The sequence below is a fragment of the Palaemon carinicauda genome, chromosome 17, assembly GCF_036898095.1.
Source record: "Palaemon carinicauda isolate YSFRI2023 chromosome 17, ASM3689809v2, whole genome shotgun sequence".
In the NCBI taxonomy this organism is placed as follows: domain Eukaryota; kingdom Metazoa; phylum Arthropoda; class Malacostraca; order Decapoda; family Palaemonidae; genus Palaemon; species Palaemon carinicauda.
In genome coordinates, this window is record NC_090741.1 from 44,302,045 (window position 1) to 44,324,588 (window position 22,544).

The following is a 22,544-nucleotide window of genomic DNA, read 5'->3' on the forward strand; positions in this document are numbered from 1 at the left end:
CATTATTTTCAACGCAGTTAGAACCCATTTATTTTAAAATAAATAAACGGTTGCAATCAGGTGAACCTTCCAGTTAACACAGCCCCATTTCCATATCCAAAAATCGCCTCGTCGGCAACTACATTCCAGAAAATCAGCTGTCAATGACGCTTGGGAGGAAAACGTATCGTATTTACATGTGTTCGTGGAAATGAGGTATATCGTAAAAGAATATGTAGTTGAAAAATACTATAAGAATATCAATACCTTTTATAAAGAAACAATAAACATGCAATTTCACCAGGGTTTAATCAATAACAGCGCCTTCTGCGAGAGGAACAGAAAATTGGAAACACCCTCGTACGTCTGGCCATGCCGAACAAAGGGAGATGGCTGTGTGACTCATGCGGTGGTGCCACGTCTTTTGTCTCTCTTTCTTTTGGCGAGCGCGCGCGCGCACAAACACACGCACTCACACGCTCACGAACCTTGACTGTCACGCCTGGCTGAGTCCGGACATCCTGTCACTCCGATGCGAGTGTGACTGTGCAAGTGACTGAGTGAGTGAAGCTGCACCTGACTAACTGGTCCATGCTTAAATTTCGGGAGAGCGAAGAGCTAAAGAAAGTTGGTTTAATCAATTAAATCGATGTCACAGGAAAATATATAACTAAAATACTCATTATGGTATTCTGAGAGAGAGAGAGAGAGAGAGAGAGAGAGAGAGAGTTAATGTGGGAGTGCATGCACTCTCATCACTTACAACGATGACTCAGCATTTTTCCCGGTGGTAATTGACTAATAGCTAAATCAGCTTTCTAAATCAGGTACCAATATATAAATTACAGCATAGAAAGTATACGATATATATATATATATATATATATATTGTTCATTAGTGTATGCGACCTGTCAAAAATGACAGCACAGTATTTATAGATATCCACATAAACAGAATATACCTTTCCACCCACTCTCCCTTTCTTAACTACAACACGGCAGTTTCGGCAATTTGTGGGAGATTGTAGTCCCCGAGTTTACCTCAAGGAGCATCCCCTCTTACCAGGATAGGACTTAACCCCCCCCCCCCCCCAATACTGAAGGGACGGGAAGACCATGTAGTTATATGTCTGGCACCAGGGCATCAGCCACCCGTCGAGATACTACCGCTAAAGTTATGGGGTCCTTTGACTGGCCAGACAGTACTACAGTACATTGGATCCTTCTTCCTGGTTACGGTTCATTTTCCCTTTGCCTACACATACACCGAATAGTCTGGCCTATTCTTTACAGATTCTCCTCTGTCCTCATACACCTGACAACACCGATTACCAAACAATTCTTCTTCACCCAAGGGGTTAACTACTGCACTCTAATTGTTAAGAGACTTTGGCCATGGTAAGCAGCTCTTCTAGGAGGACACTCCAAAATCGAACCATTATTCTCTAGTCTTTGGTAGTGCCATAGCCTCTGTACTATGGTCTTCCACTGTCTTGGGTTAGAGTTTTATCCACATTTATTCTCAAGCCACCCATCTCCAGTCTCTTGCCAGTGTACAACTCTTCTCTATAAGTCTTCTTTTTTCAGCGGTAATTACCAAATCATCTGCACTTAAGCAACTCCCACAACTCATCATTTCTGATCTCTTTATTTAACAGATCCATGACCAGCACAAATAAAAACGGCCTTAATTCTGACCCTTGACTTCAAAAGTTTCCATATACCGAACAGCTTTTATAAAGGGTTGCGGTGGCCGATGTGGTATCGTCCCTGACTGCCGAACGCCAGACTGGGGGGTTCGAGTCCCGCTCAAACTCGTTAGTTATTTTGGTCGCTGCAATCTCACCATCCTTGTGAACTAAAGATGGGGGGATTGGGGGAGCCTATAGGTCTATCTACTGAGTCATCAGCAGCCATTGCCTGGCCCTCCTTAAATCATAGCTAGGGTGGAGAGGGAGCTTGGGCGCTGACCATACGTATATATGGTTAGTCTCTGGGACATTGTCCTGCTTGATAGGGCAATGTCACTGTCCTTTTCCCCTGCCATTCATGAGCGGCCTTTAAACCTTTCAAACCTTGTTCTTTTGCACATGAACCATTCTAACCTACTTTTCGGACTTAAAATTTTCCTGACGCACCAAAAAAAATTATTTCCCTTTGGGATTCTATCACGATTTTTTTTCTAGGTAAACCAAAGTACAGAAAATCTTCTGGTTTCCCTCTAACATCTTTTCTTGTGGCTGTCTTGATATAACGATGGAATCCACAGTCGCTCTTTCCCTCATGAATCCATAATACTGTTTCGCAATCTTTAAAATCTCTCATCTAATACCCTCTAAATAACTTTCAAAGAAAGATCTACAATATATATATATATATATATATATATATATATATATATATATATATATAATACATATACAGTATATATGGTATATATATATATATATATATATATATATATATATATATATATATATATATAATATACATATATATATAATATAATATACATATATATATATATATATATATATATATATATATAGTTCATCAGTGTATGCAACCCGTCAAAAATGACGGCACAATATTCCTATAGACATGCACTTGCACAAACTCGACCTTTCCCACCCCCTCCCCTTTCCCAACTAAAACATCAAAATCAAAATAACTTCATAACGAACGGTGCAAGTAAGCTTCTAATATATCAGGTCTTCGCTGAACGGAAAATTACCCTCTAAAAGGAATTTTAGATACGTCGAAGAATTTAGTAAACTTATGCTGAATCATGATGAAACCCGTGAAGAGCAATGTTACATATGCAATAGTTCCTCGTATTTAAATTACGGGATATCTAACGTAATTTATTCAAATTCAAATATCACAAATTATTAGTAATTTGTATTTTTCCTAACATGCTTACCGAGAACTACTTTCATAGGAGTTACCTGGAACCTCCTCTCAATCGACCAGAGTTTTGTGTAGTTTACCCTACTCCCGTTTTCTGTAATGGTAGGTCTAGGCGGAAGGATATGCAACGTAATAAATTCAAATTCAACGTCTATGCAGGTTGGCCCTTTTCAGGCCAAAAACCTCACATTCGTCCCTTTTATATTAGTAGGCCTATAATAATATCGAAAAAAAGGTTGGCCTTAAATGCTATATTTTTTGCCTTTTTATACTAACGAGTTGGCCTTTTGAGGCTGCAGTTGATTAAAAGTTGGTCTTTTAAAGCTGCAGTGGATTAGAAGTTGGCCTTTTAAAGCTGCGGTTGATTAGAAGTTGGCCTTTTAAAGCTGCGGTTGATTAAAAGTTGGCCTTTTAAAGCTGCGGTTGATTAGAAGTTGGCCTTTTAAAGCTGCAGTGGATTAGAAGTTGGCCTTTTAAAGCTGCGGTTGATTAGAACTTGGCCTTTTAAAGCTGCGGTTGATTAAAAGTTGGCCTTTTAAAGCTGCGGTTGATTAGAACTTGGCCTTTTAAAGCTGCAGTTGATTAAAAGTTGGCCTTTTAAAGCTGCGGTTGATTAGAAGTTGGCCTTTTAAGGCTGCAGTGGATTAGAAGTTGGCCTTTTTAAGCTGCGGTTGATTAGAAGTTGGCCTTTTAAAGCTGCAGTGGATTAGAAGTTGGCCTTTTAAAGCTGCAGTGGATTAGAAGTTGGCCTTTTAAAGCTGCGGTTGATTAGAACTTGGCCTTTTAAAGCTGCGGTTGATTAAAAGTTGGCCTTTTAAAGCTGCGGTTGATTAGAAGTTGGCCTTTTAAAGCTGCGGTTAATTAGAAGTTGGCCTTTTAAAGCTGCGGTTGATTAGAAGTTGGCCTTTTAAAGCTGCAGTGGATTAGAAGTTGGCCTTTTAAAGCTGCAGTGGATTAGAAGTTGGCCTTTTAAAGCTGCGGTTGATTAGAACTTGGCCTTTTAAAGCTGCGGTTGATTAAAAGTTGGCCTTTTAAAGCTGCGCTTGATTAGAACTTGGCCTTTTAAAGCTGCAGTTGATTAAAAGTTGGCCTTTTAAAGCTGCGGTTGATTAAAAGTTGGCCTTTTAAAGCTGCAGTGGATTAGAAGTTGGCCTTTTAAAGCTGCGGTTGATTAGAAGTTGGCCTTTTAAAGCTGCAGTGGATTAGAAGTTGGCCTTTTAAAGCTGCAGTGGATTAGAAGTTGGCTTTTTAAAGCTGCGGTTGATTAGAACTTGGCCTTTTAAAGCTGCGGTTGATTAAAAGTTGGCCTTTTAAAGCTGCGGTTGATTAGAACTTGGCCTTTTAAAGCTGCGGTTGATTAGAACTTGGCCTTTTAAAGCTGCAGTTGATTAAAAGTTGGCCTTTTAAAGCTGCGGTTGATTAAAAGTTGGCCTTTTAAAGCTGCGGTTGATTAAAAGTTGGCCTTTTAAAGCTGCGGTTGAATAAAAGTTGGCCTTTTAAAGCTGCGGTTGATTAGAAGTTGGCCTTTTAAAGCTGCGGTTGATTAGAAGTTGGCCTTTTAAAGCTGCAGTGGATTAGAAGTTGGCCTTTTAAAGCTGCAGTGGATTAGAAGTTGGCCTTTTAAAACTGCGGTTGATTAGAACTTGGCCTTTTAAAGCTGCGGTTGATTAGAACTTGGCCTTTTAAAGCTGCAGTTGATTAAAAGTTGGCCTTTTAAAGCTGCGGTTGATTAGAAGTTGGCCTTTTAAAGCTGCAGTGGATTAGAAGTTGGCCTTTTAAAGCTGCGGTTGATTAGAACTTGGCCTTTTAAAGCTGCGGTTGATTAGAAGTTGGCCTTTTAAAGCTGCGGTTGATTAGAACTTGGCCTTTTAAAGCTGCAGTTGATTAAAAGTTGGCCTTTTAAAGCTGCGGTTGATTAGAACTTGGCCTTTTAAAGCTGCAGTTGATTAAAAGTTGGCCTTTTAAAGCTGCGGTTGATTAGAAGTTGGCCTTTTAAAGCTGCAGTGGATTAGAAGTTGGCCTTTTAAAGCTGCGGTTGATTAGAACTTGGCCTTTTAAAGCTGCGGTTGATTAAAAGTTGGCTTTTTAAGGCTGCAGTTGATTAAAAGTTGGCCTTTTAAAGCTGCAGTTGCTAAGAAGTTGGCCTTTTAGAGCTGCAGTTGATTAGAAATTGGCCTTTTAAAGCTGCGGTTGATTATAAGTTGGCCTTTTAAAGCTGCGGTTGATTAGAAGTTGGCCTTTTAAAGCTGCGGTTGATTAGAAGTTGGCCTTTTAAAGCTGCAGTTGATTAGAAATTGGCCTTTTAAAGCTGCGGTTGATTATAAGTTGGCCTTTTAAAGCTGCGGTTGATTAGAAGTTGGCCTTTTAAAGCTGCGGTTGATTAGAAGTTGGCCTTTTAAGACTGCAGTTGATTGGGAGTTGGGTCTTTTAAAGCTGCAGTGGATTAGAAGTTGGTCTTTTAAAGCTGCAGTGGATTAGAAGTTGGCCTTTTAAAGCTGCAGTTGCTTAGAAGTTGGCCTTTTAAAGCTGCAGTTGCTTAGAAGTTGGCCTTTTAAAGCTGCAGTTGCTTAGAAGTTGGCCTTTTAAAGCTGCAGTTGCTTAGAAGTTGGCCTTTTAAAGCTGCAGTTGATTGGAAGTTGGCCTTTTAAAGCTGCAGTTGATTAGAAGTTGGCCTTTTAAAGCTGCAGTTGCTTAGAAGTTGGCCTTTTAAAGCTGCAGTTGCTAAGAAGTTGGCCTTTTAGAGCTGCAGTTGCTTAGAAGTTGGCCTTTTAAAGCTGCAGTTGCTTAGAAGTTGGCCTTTTAGAGCTGCAGTTGCTTAGAAGTTGGCCTTTTAAAGCTGCAGTTGATTAGAAGTTGGCCTTTTAAAGCTGCGGTTGCTTAGAAGTTGGCCTTTTAAAGCTGCGGTTGATTACAAGTTGGCCTTTTAAAGCTGCGGTTGCTTAGAAGTTGGCCTTTTAAAACTGCGGTTGCTTAGAAGTTGGCCTTTTAAAGCTGCAGTTGCTTAGAAGTTGGCCTTTTAAAGCTGCGGTTGATTAGAAGTTGGCCTTTTAAAGCTGCAGTTGATTAGAAGTTGGCCTTTTAAAGCTGCAGTTTAGAAGTTGGCCTTTTAAAGCTACAGTTGATTAGAAATTGGCCTTTTAAAGCTGCGGTTGATTATAAGTTGGCCTTTTAAAGCTGCGGTTGATTAGAAGTTGGCCTTTTAAAGCTGCGGTTGATTAGAAGTTGGCCTTTTAAAACTGCAGTTGATTAGAAGTTGGCCTTTTTAAGCTGTAGTTGATTAGAAGTTGGCCTTTTCTCATTTAAAAAAAAACCTGGCAACACTGGTTCTAAACCTCTGGCTTCTACTGTAGTACCGTTCTTCCCTTGTGAGTAATTATCAATTTGTTTCTCTTTATAATTCTATCTTTATGTCAATAAGTATATTTTTTTTTATATAACGTTCTAATTAGTTTTTTAATCCATATTGTAATGCGTCTCATACTGTGGCCATTTTGGGCTAGAATACTGTGTAGTACAGGTTTATATAAGTTTTTTTATAGTTTATATATGACATATCTGTTTTGATGTTGTTACTGTTTTTAGTATGATTTATTGTTGATTTGTTCTCATCATTTACTTATTTCCTTATTCCCTTTCCTCACTGGGCCATTTTTCCCTATTGGAGCCCTTGGGCTTATAGCATCTTGCTTTTCCAACTAGGGTTGTAGCTTGGCTAATAATAATAATAATAATAATAATAATAATAATAATAATAACACAGTATTCTAGAAGCTTTATTCCAGCTGTGACCAAGTTGTGGAATGATCTTCCTAATCGGGTAGTTGAATCAGTAGAACTTGAAGGTTAAAAATTGCAGAAATTTTTTTCATGTTGAACAAGCTTACATAAGTCCTTTTATAGTTTATATATGATATATCTGCTTTAATGTTGTTAATGCTTTTAAAATACTTGATTTTAATTAATTCATTACTTCTTATATCAATTATTTCCCTGTTTCCTTTCCTCACTGGGCTATTTTTCCCTGTTGGAGCCCTTGGGCTTATAGCATCTTGCTTTTCCAACTAGGGTTGTTTCTTAGCTAATAATAATGATGATAATAATAATGATGATAATAATAATGATGATAATAATAACAATAACAATATAATAATAATAATAATAATAACAAATATAATAATAATAATAATATTAGACTAATAAAAATAAATCAGACCGACAAGAAAAGTTCCAATTAACATCATCCTTAAGAACCATGTGCAAATCAAGTCAACCTTAAAACAGAATTCCCACATGAAGATAACAATAGATGCCTTTCATAACTACTAATAACCACCATAGAAATAAATAAAAACAAAATTATGAAAAATTATAGAATAATGACAATTAAAGAGCCAAACCTCAATAGATTCTTTACAGTTTTCGGATATTAGAAAAGAAATCATACCATCAGTATACCTCACAGACCTTACGCCTGTCTTAATTTGGAAATATTTTTCTTTTAAACAAATATCTATAAACATGTAAACCCCAAGGAAAGATTATAATTTTTAACGGCATCTTTCTTGGCATTAGTGATTAAAGTGAGTCATATATATATATATATATATATATATATATATATATATATATATATATATATATATATATATATATATATATATAGTATATTTATATATATATATATATATATATATATATATATATATATATATATATAGATATATATATATATATATATATATATATATATATATATATATATATATATATATATAATATATATATATATATATATATATATATATATATATATATATATATATATATATATACTGTATATATATAAACTTGGGTCTACATCAACCTCATCAATATTTTACTACACCATACTAAGAAAAAAAATCTAAGCTACCAACTATTCACCAGTAGCGAAATAGAAAATAATGCAATAGCATACTATAGTTTATTTTTATAGGCGTGATGTGTTCGGCACCATCTACCTGAGATATCACAAGAAATGTGCGAAAAAGTGGGGCATCTGAGCACTTATGGTTATCAGGGAAAACAGGAAGCCTGCTAGCCAGACAAAACCAGGCTGCTATATTAGTACTGTAACTTCAAAATTTTTGGATATGGTAGAAAAAAAAATATTTTTAGAGATTTTAGGCAATCATTGATTTTTATGCATATACTTCATATCAATAAAAATAAAGAACTTATAGAAATATCAGCTGTCAATGGTGAATTATAAAAAAAAAAAAAACTTATATAGAAATATCATCCATCAATGGTAAAAATAAAAAAAAAAAAAAAAAAAAAAAAAAAAAAAAAAAAAAAAAAAAAAAAAAAAAAAAAAAAAAATTGAACCATGACCTAATATTGTCAGAAGACTTTTAATCTTAGATTTTTCATTAAATATGGATAGAATATGAGATTTTAGGCTTTTAATTACAGTATTTTGAGACATAAAAGATAATGTCCCAAATTAATTTTCTCTTCTATAAGAACAATTTCCATTCCCTGTATCAATATTGCCAATTACTGTATTGCTAAACCGCACACTGTATTCTAATAAAATTCCAAATAATAACTTTTCTGTAATTGAAAATAACCTATAGAAATAACAAATGATTATCAACATACATTTTCAACATAACATCACAGCACTAAGTCGATCTTTTCCCTAATTCAGTCACAGTCATTGGTGGCCAATCAAATCTGTTTGTTTGTCTGCTAGCAAGATTACGAAAAAACTTCCTCTCGGACTTTCACCGAAATTTAACCCTTTTACCCGCAAAGGACGTACTGGTACGTTTCACAAAACACATCCCTTTACCCCCATAGACGTACCGGTACGTCCTTGCAAAAAAATGCTATTTACAATTTATTTTTTATTTTTTTTTATAATTTTTTGAGAAATTTCAGGCATTTTCCAAGAGAATGAGACCAACCTGACCTCGTTTCACAAAACACATCCCTTTACCCCCATAGACCTACCGGTACGTCCTTGCAAAAAACTGCTATTTACAATTTTTTTTTTTTTTAAATTTTTTGAGAAATTTCAGGCATTTTCCAAGAGAATGAGACCAACCTGACCACTCTATGACGAAAATTAAGGCTGTTGGAGCAATTTGAAAAATATATACTGCAAAATTGCTTGAATAAAAAATAACCAGTGGGGGTTAAGGGATGGAAAGTTCCAAATAGCCTGGGGGAAAGGGGTTAAAAACGGATAGGTATTAAGCTCCGGAAGACACAATTGAATTTCAAAGGTAATCTAGATCAAGATTATGATTCTGGTTATTATTGTTATTATCAGCTGCGTTCGAAGGAATTGGAAGCAGGAACGTATAGGGGCACTCGAAGGTGATAGGATGCGTAACGCCTCCTTACTTATCCTTCCCCTTAGTGGATTAGACTGGGTAAGGTATGTTTGGGGTGCAGATATCTATGGTTATCTTAGGATACGTCCCTGATTATACACGATATCTTCGGATAGTCGTTTCCGTAGGATGGAACCCCGTGATACCTGATGGTAATTCTCTTGTAATATCACTCGCAGAAATATTATACAGTAGAAAGTTGCCAGAAGGAACTTCCATCAGGACGATATGGCTCAAGCCCAAAAATAGATTTTTCCTACGTCAAAATCCCTTTATTATACGGTAGATTCTTTCTAGGACAATATATGAAAAAGGAAAAGCTTGGTCCATAGACTTGAGTAAAATGTTGACACTTCATTGGCAGAGGTTTCAAATCTCTGATTGCACCTTCTTCTTGTTTTATTCATGCATTGCTAAACAGCAAATGTTCATATCTCTCACCCACTTTACTTCACGATAAAAATCATAATTAAGTAATTTGTATTTTACTCAACTGTACAAACCCAGAGTCTTTAGTATGAGCATGCTTTCAGCAAAGCTGGATACAGCTGTTAAAACTTAACAAGGCGACAGTAATTAGTTGGAGGATGGCGAGTAAGCCTCATCCACTTTGACCTAAAACCTGGGGCTTGTAGGGTGCCCGTCACCTTCACTTGAGCGGGTTTGCCTGAGACACATGTGAACTCGTGAAATGTTCCACGCTGCTTGATCTCCCTAGAAGCTCCTTACGAGTTTAGACAATTCCCGCAAAGATTTTAGACCCAAGTCTTTGCTGAAAACTTGTATCGAAGGCTGAAAAGGATTATTCACCTCACAAGAAGATTGAGGCGCTCCCTCGATGAAGGAAAAAGAAAAACAACCGATCGGGATACCAACAGGCATGTGGCCACTTGAGAGAGATCAGGGTCATGACAAGCCTTTATGTCATCTACCGACTACCGAGCAATTGGTGAAACAAAAAATGGGCGGAGAAGAAAAAAGGACTAAGCATCCTCAAACATTGCCGAGGAACTTGGATTGAAGAATATTGTACTAGAAGTTTCTTGTTCAACTGAATGGCAAGCTGGTCGAGCGATAGTGAAGAACTGGAATGAGAAGTTTTACCGCCTGGCAATGATTTAGAGATCACTATAGACCATTACACAGAGACCGTCGCTTTAATATCTTTGAACAAACAGCCCTCCTGCCTGGAGTGAACTTTGAAAATATTGCTACCATACTGACAACTTCCCAAGGATTCACCTGCGTGATAAGGGCCCATGAAACAAGCCCCTTGATGATGTAAGTCACAAACAGAAGCATTGCCTTTCATCGAAACATCACAGAGTGCCTTACCAAACTCCTTTGTAAAGCTTGCAATATAGCAATGTTCCATGCATTAACAGTAGGGTAAAAAGTAGGTGCATTTCCTTCGTGAATCAAATTCTCGAAAGACTACTCAGGTGAGCTCTCTTTCCGTTAACGGATAAGTCTGTGGGCCACAGTTTCTCCAAATGTGAGGAGTTCCCGCAATAAGGATAGCTATGCAGTTACCAGGACAGTTTGCCCAATATTCCTGTTCCAACATCATCAGAACACAAGAACACTGGTTGCTGACTAGTAACACTTCAGGAACTACTGGAGCGATCGCTGAGGATCTGCGTGAGGGGAAGTAGCCTCTCTCTTAAACCAAAGTCCTGTCAACTACGTACAAATGAGGACAAAGGCCTTTGTAATCCTTAATTAAGTCTTGATGATAATGATAATGGACTTGGACTAAGTTGGGTGACATAAGGTCTTGGATTCTACTACTCTTCAAAGAATCCTTCCCGCTTTTATGAAATTCTCCAGCTGGTCTAAGAAGGGAGTAGGGCAATCCCCTGTACAGTATAGGAAAATGGGACAAACAAGCGTTGGATGGCCTCCTTCGATGACTGAACTGCTTCTGGCTCTCATGTTCCCCAAGGCTAAGGTGATCAAATGCCTTATCCTTTGGAAAGCAAACATGAGTGTGTGGTACCAAGAGGAATGTAGCAGCACTGCGCAAGTACCTGTCCTTGGTTGACAAGGATTCTTGCTGACAACTCTGCAAGCATGATGTGACATCTCGGTGCTGAGATCGGAATTGAGAAGTAACCTGTTCCAATCCTTATCACATGATTAAGTTGGAAGATCTGTCTTAGAACTGTATCCGAGTGTGGAAAATATCTTGGTCTTGGAACAATCTCAGTACATCAGAAGACTCCAGTGTTGGAAGACCTCTGTGCTGGAACAGATAAAAGGTGAAAGATATTTTTCCCTAGTGGCTCCAAAGTAAAGATCACCCGCAAAACGAGCGTAAGTTTTGAGTACTGTATGTGGTTTCTCATCACATGGCTAGCACTCGCATGGTTCCCAATCAATATGTTTCCTAACTGCACTGCTTCTGCTCTCATCGTTCGCAATCGCATAGTTCACAATTGTACGGTTCCCGATTGTGATCGATGCCGTGGAAAGGATGATCGTCATAGAGACCAAGCACAAGGATTCGTCATTTGAGGGGAAAGGGCATAACCCCAATGTTCTCCTGAAGACAAAGCATGAAGGGAAGACCACAAGGAATACCTTGAGGCTCATGAAGGGAAGATGTCATGGCCTGTACAAGCGATGAGATTAGTCATAGATTCCTCTTTCACTAGTATTGTGGACTGAGAAAGCTACAACAAACCAGTTGTAACAAGTTTTATGACCTAAAAGTCACTGACGAACAGGTTTGAGAGATCCATATGCAAGGTATCCCGTCGCATGGTGTTCGACAACCAAATAGAAGACTGATCCCGTAGTGACTGGTCAAACAGAGACCGCTCAATCGGTGACGGAGCGCGTAGAGACGCGTGATGATATGAAAGATCGGGATCATGGAAGATCATGCCTCATGTGATAGCGTCGTTGGATTGGGGAACTAACGTTGTTATGTTACCTCTGCTTTTTGACTGTATCCTCCACTCAACTCCTGTATTAAATTATCATCTCTCTAAAGAGGGCGGGGAATGAGGGCAGCGCTTATCATACTGTACATGAGTGCGTGTGTTTAGTTTTGTACAAGACTGAGCAGTGATGGCAGGCATGTAAATCCACATACTATGTACCAAAATGTATTTTCTTAGAAAGAAACATTTCTGATAGGAAACCTTGTCTTCCATATAAGGCGCGAACGTACCAGGATCATACTCCTAAGAGAAACACTCTTGATGTGTACTGGTGGTTCTCTCGAATTTCTTCAAAGTTTTGGCGTCACTGAAGTAACATGGGAATGTCCCAACTCAAGAGAGGGACAAGGGCCGCTGCTAACATCCTGCCCAACATGGTTTATGCTTTATTTCATGAGACCTACTACTGAAACACCTTGCCGAGGAGGGCTAGGTTTTGGTACAGGGGTGGTACTCCTTCAAAGGCACATACAGTAGAGGAATCGGTCGATGTCTCATGAGACTAGGGATCAGGTTTCTCCTACCACATGAAAGTAGAGGTTAGTGTGTTAATTTTTCTGGGTGAAGACATCTCTTTGAAGCTCTCTGAAGAAGGAAGAGGGTGGGGGTGGCAGCCTTCATCCAGATTGACAATGCTCATACTTGTTCCTAAACGAGACCAAGTACTGGTAGTAGGAGCTTGAGCACCTGTACTGTGCCTCATACCAACTTACCTCCCAGTGTTGGGTTGGAGGGTGGTGCTGCACCACACCTCTCACTTGTACACGAGGGGAGATTGGGCAAAGTTACGTAAGACTTTGAACTTGTCTCCTACTTTTCAAAATAGCTAGTATGACAGACAAAGGCTTAGCAACTCCGGAAAATTCTTGTAAGGTATTCTTGTACTTGACAAAGCACAGAATTGGGGCAAAACTATAAAGAAAGGGATGAGAGCTTGAAGGGGATAACTTTTCAGTGGCTTCAGTGTTCGTGGCTCCTATCCCCGGAGGCTGGAGAAACATTAGGTGCTCCACTTTCTGATGATAAAACATAAGAGCGTGATACCGAGTTGCACGTAAACAAATTGTATGAAGGCATGTTGATGGTGGAGAGTGTTGCCGTCGATGATAAGAGCATAAACAATGATTGTCAGAGCATTCAGAGCTCTCCTGATTTTACCGTTTCTCAAGAACTGTCAGAAGGACGGGAAAGAGGGCCGCAATCTCTACCCCGATTGAGGGTATGAGGGTTCGGTCCAGGGAACAGGTGCATGAACACTTGTACTGTATTGTATACCGCTCAGATCTTGGTACAATCTTGGTACATACCGCTCCTCCTGATATGTACAGTCCTCGCGAACACGAGGTAAGAGACAAAACACAGGTGCATTAGCAGTTCACATTGATGTGTGTTCCCGAACTTATAGCGGACGACCATACAAATCAAAGCCGTATAAGCGAGTCCCAGGTGTACGTGGATCATGGTTACATGGAGGGTTGGTAAGTAGGATGTTGAGTCTGTCGACGTCATCATACTTGTGTTCGTTATTCTCGGAGACCGAGAGCACGAGTCTTAGATCAGAGAGGATCTTGGGCACATGTGGAGGGTAGTACGTTCAAAGTTAATACAGTACATAAGGAAACCTTGCACATAGAGTAAGTAGGCTACGTGTGGAAACGGTGTGAGTGGACGATCATGTCTGTAAAGCTTGAGTATATGGACCATCGTGCATGAGGATCTCTGGTGCGCGTGGAGGGTAGTATATTCTGAGCCACTACATGTGTGAACCTTATTCGTGGAGCACGTATGCATAGATGATCATGTTCCTGAAGTGTGTGTGTGTAAGATTGCTCGTGTAGAAGGTAGTCCGAATCTATACGCGAACATGGAGCACATGCGAAAGGAACCCTTGAGTGCAGGCAAAGGTTCAGTAGCAGGATAGAAAGATACAAGAACTGTCTAAGTTGATCGTCCAGAAAGGGGGGAAATAAGGCAAGCGCTCTTTATTCTTTAACCTTACATCTTTATTATTATTTCATACCAAACTGTTATGTATGAAATTTTAAATATAATACCTCATATTTATTACCAACGAAGTTGGAAGGAGGTTATGTTTTCGTCCCTGTTTGTGTTGTGTGCGTGTGTTTGCTTGTGAACATCTTCCTGGCCACAATTTTAATTGTAGAGTAATGAAACTTGCAGGGATTAACTGTTATGTAACAATCTCAAAATTATTAAATTTTAGAAGGACAAGGCCACGATCAAGTTAAAGGTTAAATTCACGTAATCAGCCATATGTTTGGGCATCGTTGTAACAGAGACTTCAAAACTTGGTTCATATTTGAGTGTATGAAAATCCATACCAATTAATACATGTTAAGGTTAAAGATCAAGGTCAAGGTCGAGCAAGAGGTCAAGAAATAAGCTGCCGTGGCGAAGGTCTGCGCTCTACTGAGAGCCCCTTTAGTAATAACACTATTCAATGCCAAGTTCTTGAGTATGAAAGATTTTAAGATATCCTAGTACAATTGCAGCACTCGCCTCACTATTCATAAATTATTTTCCCCACTAATTACGAGAGCTTGAATGTGTATGTGCTGCTGCCTCCAAGCTTGGCCCTCACTATTACAAAGATAAAGTACTATGTGAACATTACAAACACGAGAGTAAACTCGTTTGACAGACTTTATACACCATAAGCTTCGAAATCGAAGTAATTCTCGACTCCATCTCTGTGTTATCCAAATTCAAAAGGTAGAATTGTCATCAACAGCAAAAGAAAATCCCATAAATGAGCTGGATTTGGTTAGATATACCTCACTCCCCTACCCCTCTCTCTCACAGAATTACAATGAATACAAAATAAACTCGTAAATCAATGTCCCTTCATACATAAGTAATTTCACTATCACTCAAGCTCCAAAACAAGTTTTTGATAATTCAGCGTGTGACTGGATATCACACTCCCATCCAGAACATCAACATATAGCAGATATACATGTTCCAGTGGGTTGTTAAATTAAGTATGGATAAGAAATAAACGAAAGAGGAGAGTCTTTGGAAAAAAAAACTCTGGACCTCCAGCTTAATAAAGTAAAATATATTTGTTTCTGATGTTTGTTAAATAACAGCCAATGTTCACCATTAGCAAGCACTTCAGTTTACAGTACAGTAGTACTTGTATTATTCCCGAACTGTTATGAGAAAGTGTTTTTTTCCATTATTAATCAGTCATTTGGTTCTAATTTTTGTCTAAACAGTACACTGGTTATTTCCTTTAGAGATCAACTATCAAGACATGTTTGAACTTTATGTTCAAACATGACCAGCAAAGACTGTTACTATCTAGTGTACTTCCAAGAACGCGTATCATTTTCTAATGTTTACAGTCAACCATTGAATTTCTAAGTCCTAAAGCATATGTATAAGAATTAATTGAACTTATTCCATTAGGTTAGTACAGCATAATACATTGGCTCATTAAAAGTACTACCATTCCATTAAAAAATTTCCAGATTAAAACAAAAGATTGCCGAACCCAAGATCAAACATTTTAAACTATGCTGGAATATTAACAAAGTAACATCATGCCTTAAACATTAATAATCCAGTATTAGATTGTTACTGAAAATGCAGTGAAATGCGCTCAAGGTCAAAGAACATATTTTTCTTAGAACTACATCCCAATTGGGAAGATGGCTACACTGTGCCTTGCATGATAAGCGCAAGCAGTAATGAATATTCTTTCTATATCCTTTCATCTTTTCTGCTTGGATATCGTCCAAAATCTGTACTAAATACTGTTCCTTCGGAAGAAATCATTTAGTTCTGAAACTCCACGAGACATGTGACGACAGTATAACTACAGTATAATCCTGACTTGGAAGAATAATCTTCAAATGTGAGGACAGGAAAAGGAACATATTTATACTGGATTTGAGAGTAAGATTGACATTCCTTCTCTATTGCACAATATATATATATATATATATATATATATATATATATATATATATATATATATATATATATATATATATATATATATATATATATATATATATATATATATATATACTGTATATGAAAAAATAACTAAGTGATGCCTTTACATAAAAGCCATTCATTCAAAGTAAAGCATCATACTATTACTAACACCCATATTATGATGCACCTTAAAGTGTTCCCAGATTAGCGTGCATCTTCTCAATTAAGATAAAATGAGAAACTTAAAATTTGTTTTTTTCCTGACAAACCCGAGTTCTTTACTTATTGGAGAAGGAGAACAGCGAAGGCTGGAATACAGCAGTTAAAACTTTTAACGAGATGTAAACGACGGGCACGTAGACTAATTACCTTGCCAGTAGCAGGGAGGCAACTGCCCACCTCGCAGCTCACTGTAACCTAAATTGAATTGCGGCCGAGGCTTATGTTGGGGGTTGGTGATGGCAGGCAAGTTTGAGTAATGAACTCTGGTTTAAGGTTAGGAAATATAAAAATTATTTTCAATTTGTCAATTATTCTACACTCATACAAACCCTCGTTCTTTACTTATTGGAGATTCGTCCTTACGAGGGAGGAAATCCTAGTTCCCACTGGCTGGAAACTTAACTTGGGGATATAATATACGCTTTTGCACTGGTGCTTAAATCCTGTTCCCTACAACTTGTGAGCAACAAGTGAAGGACACCAATGAACAGGACAGTAAGAACAATTGACAGTATATAAGATGAACATCTCGGAAATGTAACCAAACCAATGAAGCATAGAAGTCGTGGAAGACTCAATTTAAGAAGTAGCGTGTTGGCTTGGCTACAACACGCACCCCTTAGTAAGGAATATGGGGGAAAGAACTCAAGTGCTTGTGCACCCTGAAGGTAAGAGGCTGTAAAGGTGGTTTGTCTCTTCCAGACCCTTGTCCTGAGAACCACCATCACATAGAAGTTCTTTCTGAAAGCTAATGAGGGTGCAAGACCTCTGATGTTGTGAGCTTTCACTTGGGATACTGAAGATGACGAAGACTAGACTGCTCTGGAGATAACTTCCCTGAGCCAAAAGGGGATGGTATTCTTAGTGATCCCTTTCTTGATCCTACCTGTACTTATGAAGAGGATCTGCAGGCAAGGCCTGAAGGCTTAGTATGTCGTAAATAGTTTCTCAGTGCCCTAACGGGACACAATAGAATTTGAATAGGATTCCCAGTTACTGACCAAAGACTAAAAAATGTAAACGACAAAAATTTAGGACCTGATGAAAATTGGTTTAGTCTTTACCACAGACTCTGTAACAAAATTTAGAAAGACTTCTCTCCACCCCCTTGAATGGGTGATATCTAATACAAGTACATGCAGTTCACTTACTCGTTTGGCTGATGCCAAGGCGAGAAGGAACACTGTTTTCAAAGTGAAGTCACAGTCAGATGCTCATTTCAGAGGGTCGTAAGGTGCTCCCTTCTGAGATCTAAAACCTTAACGACGTCCCAGGACAGAGGGCTGACTTCGACTGGAGGGCAGGACTGATAAAAGCTCTATATCAACATAAAAATTTCCTACGAGGAAGAAATGTGTAATCCGTTAAGATTAGACTGGCTCAAGGCTGAATGATAACCTTTTACCAGCAAAATGGAAAAGTGCGTCTCCCTACAGAGGTAGAAAAAAAATTTGAGGAGAGGAGAGATACCACTTGACCGACACCAACCACAAAAGACAACCCACTTTGCCTGGTAGTCTGTAATCAAGGATTTTTGGAGAGATCCAGACACTGCTGTGGTCTCTAGAAAACCCTTTCAGAGAGAGATGCTGGATAGCCTCCACACGTGAAGATGTAAGGATTCTATAGCATTGTGGAAAATCCAAATGTGCAGCTGTCGCAGATGTGGAAGGTGTAGTAGTTCTCTTGATATCTCCACCAGGAGATGCAGTAGATCCACATACCACTCTTGATATGGCCAAAAGGGAGTTATCAGTGTAACAACCAGGTTTGGGGTTTCTCTCATGCTGTTGAGAACTCTTCTTAACAGGCAGAATGGCAGAAAAGCGTAAGTGTCAAGGCCTTCCAAGGGGTGCTGGAATGTGTCCTCAAACGTTGGTATCGGAGAGCAGAACATGGAAGTTTCGAGTTCAGTGAGATCGCGAATAGGTCTATGGTTGGAGAACTCCACAGAGTCATTACTTCCATCGCTATCTGAGGACCCAAAGACCATTCTCTACCTACAATCTGAGGCCTCCTATTCAACTGGTCTGCCACAATGTTCTTCCTGCCCAGAATGAAACGAGCAGACAGAAAGATCGAGTTGGCCTCCATCCTCTCCAGGATCTCTACTGCTGTCATAACCTAAGGGAGATCATTCCCACTTGTTTGTAGATTTAGGACACTACAGTGGGATTGTCGCTCATCAATACTGTACTGTACCACTCTGCTGCTAGGAGGTTGTCCAGGCGAGCACCCGAACTCTCATTCAAGAGGTCCGTGAATAGTTCGATCTCTGGGGAAGATGAAGCGAGTGGAGAACCTTTCCTAAGGTCTTTGTGGGCTAACCACCAGCGAAGGTCATCCTCAGAGTCCTCTCCCATGAGAAACTGGGACTGTGGGTGTTCTTGATTTTACAACCAGGAGGACTTCAGGTCCCATTGCATGTTCCGCATGCACAACATTCCTCCATGCACCAGTCATTCTAAAAATGAGAGATAACCAAGCAGTCTCTGCCACTGGAGAGCTGAAAGGAGGGAGCAATGAAGGAAGGGGAGAACTAATTGCTGAAAACGACAAATCCTGTCTTCCGAGGGAAACACTTTCCTTTGGAGTGTCTATTTCCATCCCAAGTAGACAAAGCACTGAGAAGAGGTACAGAAGACTTTTCCAGATTTATCAGAATCCTCAGATTCTGACAAAACTGGAGAAGCTTCTCTTGGTGAGCCAGGATGACCACCTGAAATTCTGCAAGGACTAGCCAGTCATCCAACTATCCCGGTAGCCGGATCCCATTGGCATGGTCCCAGGCTGATACCAATTCGAATATCCTCATGAAGACCTGGAGAGCTGTTGAGAGGCAGAAGCAGAGGACCTTGAACTGGTATATCCTGTTATCTACTACCACTTGCAGATATCTCCTGAAAGAAGAAAGGATCGGAACCTCAAAGTATGGCTCCCTCAGGTCTAGCGTTAGCATGAAATCTCCTGGCCTAACAGCCTGGATAACTGGCAGTTGTCTCCACTTTGAATCTGGACTGCTCGATGTACAGGTTCAATGACAGGCCTCCAGCCTCCAAATTCCACAAGCATTTTCGACAAGAAAGAGTTGACTGTAGAAGCCGGGCAACGGGTCGTCGACCTTCTGAAGAGCAGGTCTGCTAGGAACTGGCAGATGATCTCCCTCTATAGATACAGGATCATGCTGGAAAACAGACTTCAGAGAGTCTAGAAATTCTGAAAGAGCAGTAACGATAGGGGGCAACCAGATGAACAGGGTCCTCGGCGGGAGAAGACTCAAGACCAGTTGCATAGGGGACCTGCTGAGAAAACGTTGAAGGGGCACTAAATAGCATGCGATGTTTCTCTACAAACTGCTGAAGTCTGTCCTTCAAAGGGGAGCCATGAATTCCCAAGGAGGGTCACAGCATGCAAAGGGCTTCTGATCTCTGAAAAAGCAAAAGAAGCTAGGTAAGTCACCATGGAAGGGAGGCGATTTTGGCCCACTAGTGAGAACCGACGGAGTCTCTCTGGACCCTGGAGCTGCCCAGGCATTAACTGACCACCACTTTCACCTGAACACCCTTTGGAGGATGCCAGGGAAGAGTCAGAGGGGAGTGTTCTAGGGGAAGAAAGAGGAAGACCACAAAAACGAAGAGTCTATTTTGGAAGACCCCGGAGGCGAAGAGTCCCTTTTGGAAGACCCCGAAGGTGAAGAGTCCCTTTTGGAAAAGCCCGAAGGCGAAGAGTCCCTTTTGGAAAAGCCCGAAGGCAACGAGTCCCTTATGGAAAAGCCAGAAGGCGAACAGTCCTTTTGGAAAAGCCCGAAGGCAAAGAGTCCCTTTTGGCCTTCTTCCTCCTGTCAAACAACACCCACTGGGAGGGTGGCCATTCTCTAAATTCATCACATGGCGAGGCTTCTGTACATACATGTCCTCGACAAGGATGGCACAGCCTATGAGGACCAACCTGTATACCACGCAAAAAGGTATCGCTAATCTTGGGCAACATTACGGGGCATGTCTGCATGATGAGTAGTCACTCACAAACACAGAAACTGGAATTGAAAGAAAAAATTATTACAATTTTTCAAAGCAAACAAAAGCAAAAACTGCCAAGTTTCCAATAGAGAGGAACAAGTTCACTCTCTGACAGCTGAAATCCAATTGAGGTTACAGTGAGCCGTGGGGTGGACGGTTGCCTCCCTACTACCAGCAAGGTAATTATCTGCCAGTTGTTTACTCCTATTTAAAACTTTTAACTGTTGTATTCCAGCCTTCGCTGTTCTCCTTCTCCTATAAATATAGAACGAGGGTTAGTTGCGTGTAGTAACAAATTTGGATCACACAAAATATACGACATTCCTGCCATCGCAACATGCTAAAAAAAATACTGTAATGAACTGTAAAAGGCCAATCATCTAAAGTGATTAAAATCCCTTTAAAAACCCTAATCTAATGGTATGTTTATATTCATGCCCATTGAAAAGTCTTTCGATTAAAGTAGTTAAATTAATAGGATACCTCATGTACTTTCATAATATTAGAAAACTGTATGCAAACTTCAGCATAATTATGATGTAGTCCGTATCCTTGCCAATTTTGTTATAAATCAGCTTGACGTCCTAGACAAAATGGACGTTGGAAAACCTAAAGATTAAGACAAACTCTTCCAGAACCTGACTGCTACTCTGACTACTCCCAAATACCAGGGCAAGTTCCATCCAGTACAGTAAGTAGGAGAGGTTTTGGATTAGTTTGCAAAAAAAAGTGTAAGTGTAAGACCAAATTCAATAAAGATAGCAAAGTTAAGATCAAAATTATGTATTGATGCTAAAATATTATACTTCTATGTTTGTAATTTATGGCAAATTCTCAGATTTTATTAATAAAGGCTATTATAAAAGTAAAAGACCATGAAATACCGTACATATCTAAAATGCAAACATGTAGTAAACTTCAACTGTGCTCCAATTATGCAATGCATTCGTGTCTACAAAGAATGGGAATATTAACTAACATTAGCCAATACCGTAAGGTAGAGTATAAATCTACAACGTAGTAACATTTGTTTACAATGTGTACACAAGCAGAATACAATCAGTTAAAGTTCTCACCACACTGCATTAGAAAACCAGCTTCTGAACATAAAAAAAGCTAAAAACTTCTTGTGTAGTTGATAAGACAATGTGTACAAAATTGAATTTAAGAAGACACTAAAGACATTACTTTTCACAAGATCATATGATTTGGAAGATGCTAAAATCAAAGAATTGTATAAGTTATAATGAAAATGTTTCGTTAGATGACTAATATGGACCAGCCCGAGAAGTAGTTCACTCGACTTCAGTGGAGGGTTGGATTTAAACCCAAAACAAGTAAACAAGTAAATTAATCTACTTCCAGCCTTGTTTAAAATACATACAGTGAACCCTCGTTTATCGCGGTAGATAGGTTCCAGACGCGGCCGCGATAGGTGAAAATCCGCGAAATAGTGACACCATATTTACCTATTTATTCAACATGTATATTCAGACTTTTAAAACCTTCCCTTGTACGTAGTACTGTTAACAAACTACCCTTTAATGTACAGAACACTTAATGCATGTACTACAGTACCCTAAACTAAAACAGGCACAAATATTAAAGGCAATTTTATATCATGCGTTTCCTAAACACGCTAAAAAGCATGTTAAAAAATGGCAACCAATGTTTTGTTTACATTTATCTCTGATCATAATGAAGAAACAAACTGGAGGTAGAGCTTTGGTTATTACCCAGACATATTTCCCATACTATTCCCTTAGAACTACATCACATCTTCCTACTTTAGATATATATATATATATATATATATATATATATATATATATATATATATATATATATATATATATATATATATATATATATATTTATATGTACACACATATACATACCTACATATATACATACATACATATATACATAAATACATGCATACATATATATGTATATATGTTACTGTATATATATGGGTTATGGAAAAAATCCGCGAAGTGGTGAATCCGCGATGGTCGAACCGCGAAGTAGCGAGGGTTCACTGTACTCAAATAAGACAATTCAATATACAGTATTTTGATTATCGTATATGTCAGTGAGTGGGGATTATAGACTTC

General features: G+C 38.9%; 1 protein-coding gene across 1 annotated transcript in view; it reads right to left on the minus strand.

The window, feature by feature from the left end:
* Klc (kinesin light chain) overlaps window positions 1-22,544 on the minus strand; it is a 181,927-nt gene that overhangs the window by 155,332 nt on the left and 4,051 nt on the right. The window lies entirely within an intron of this gene.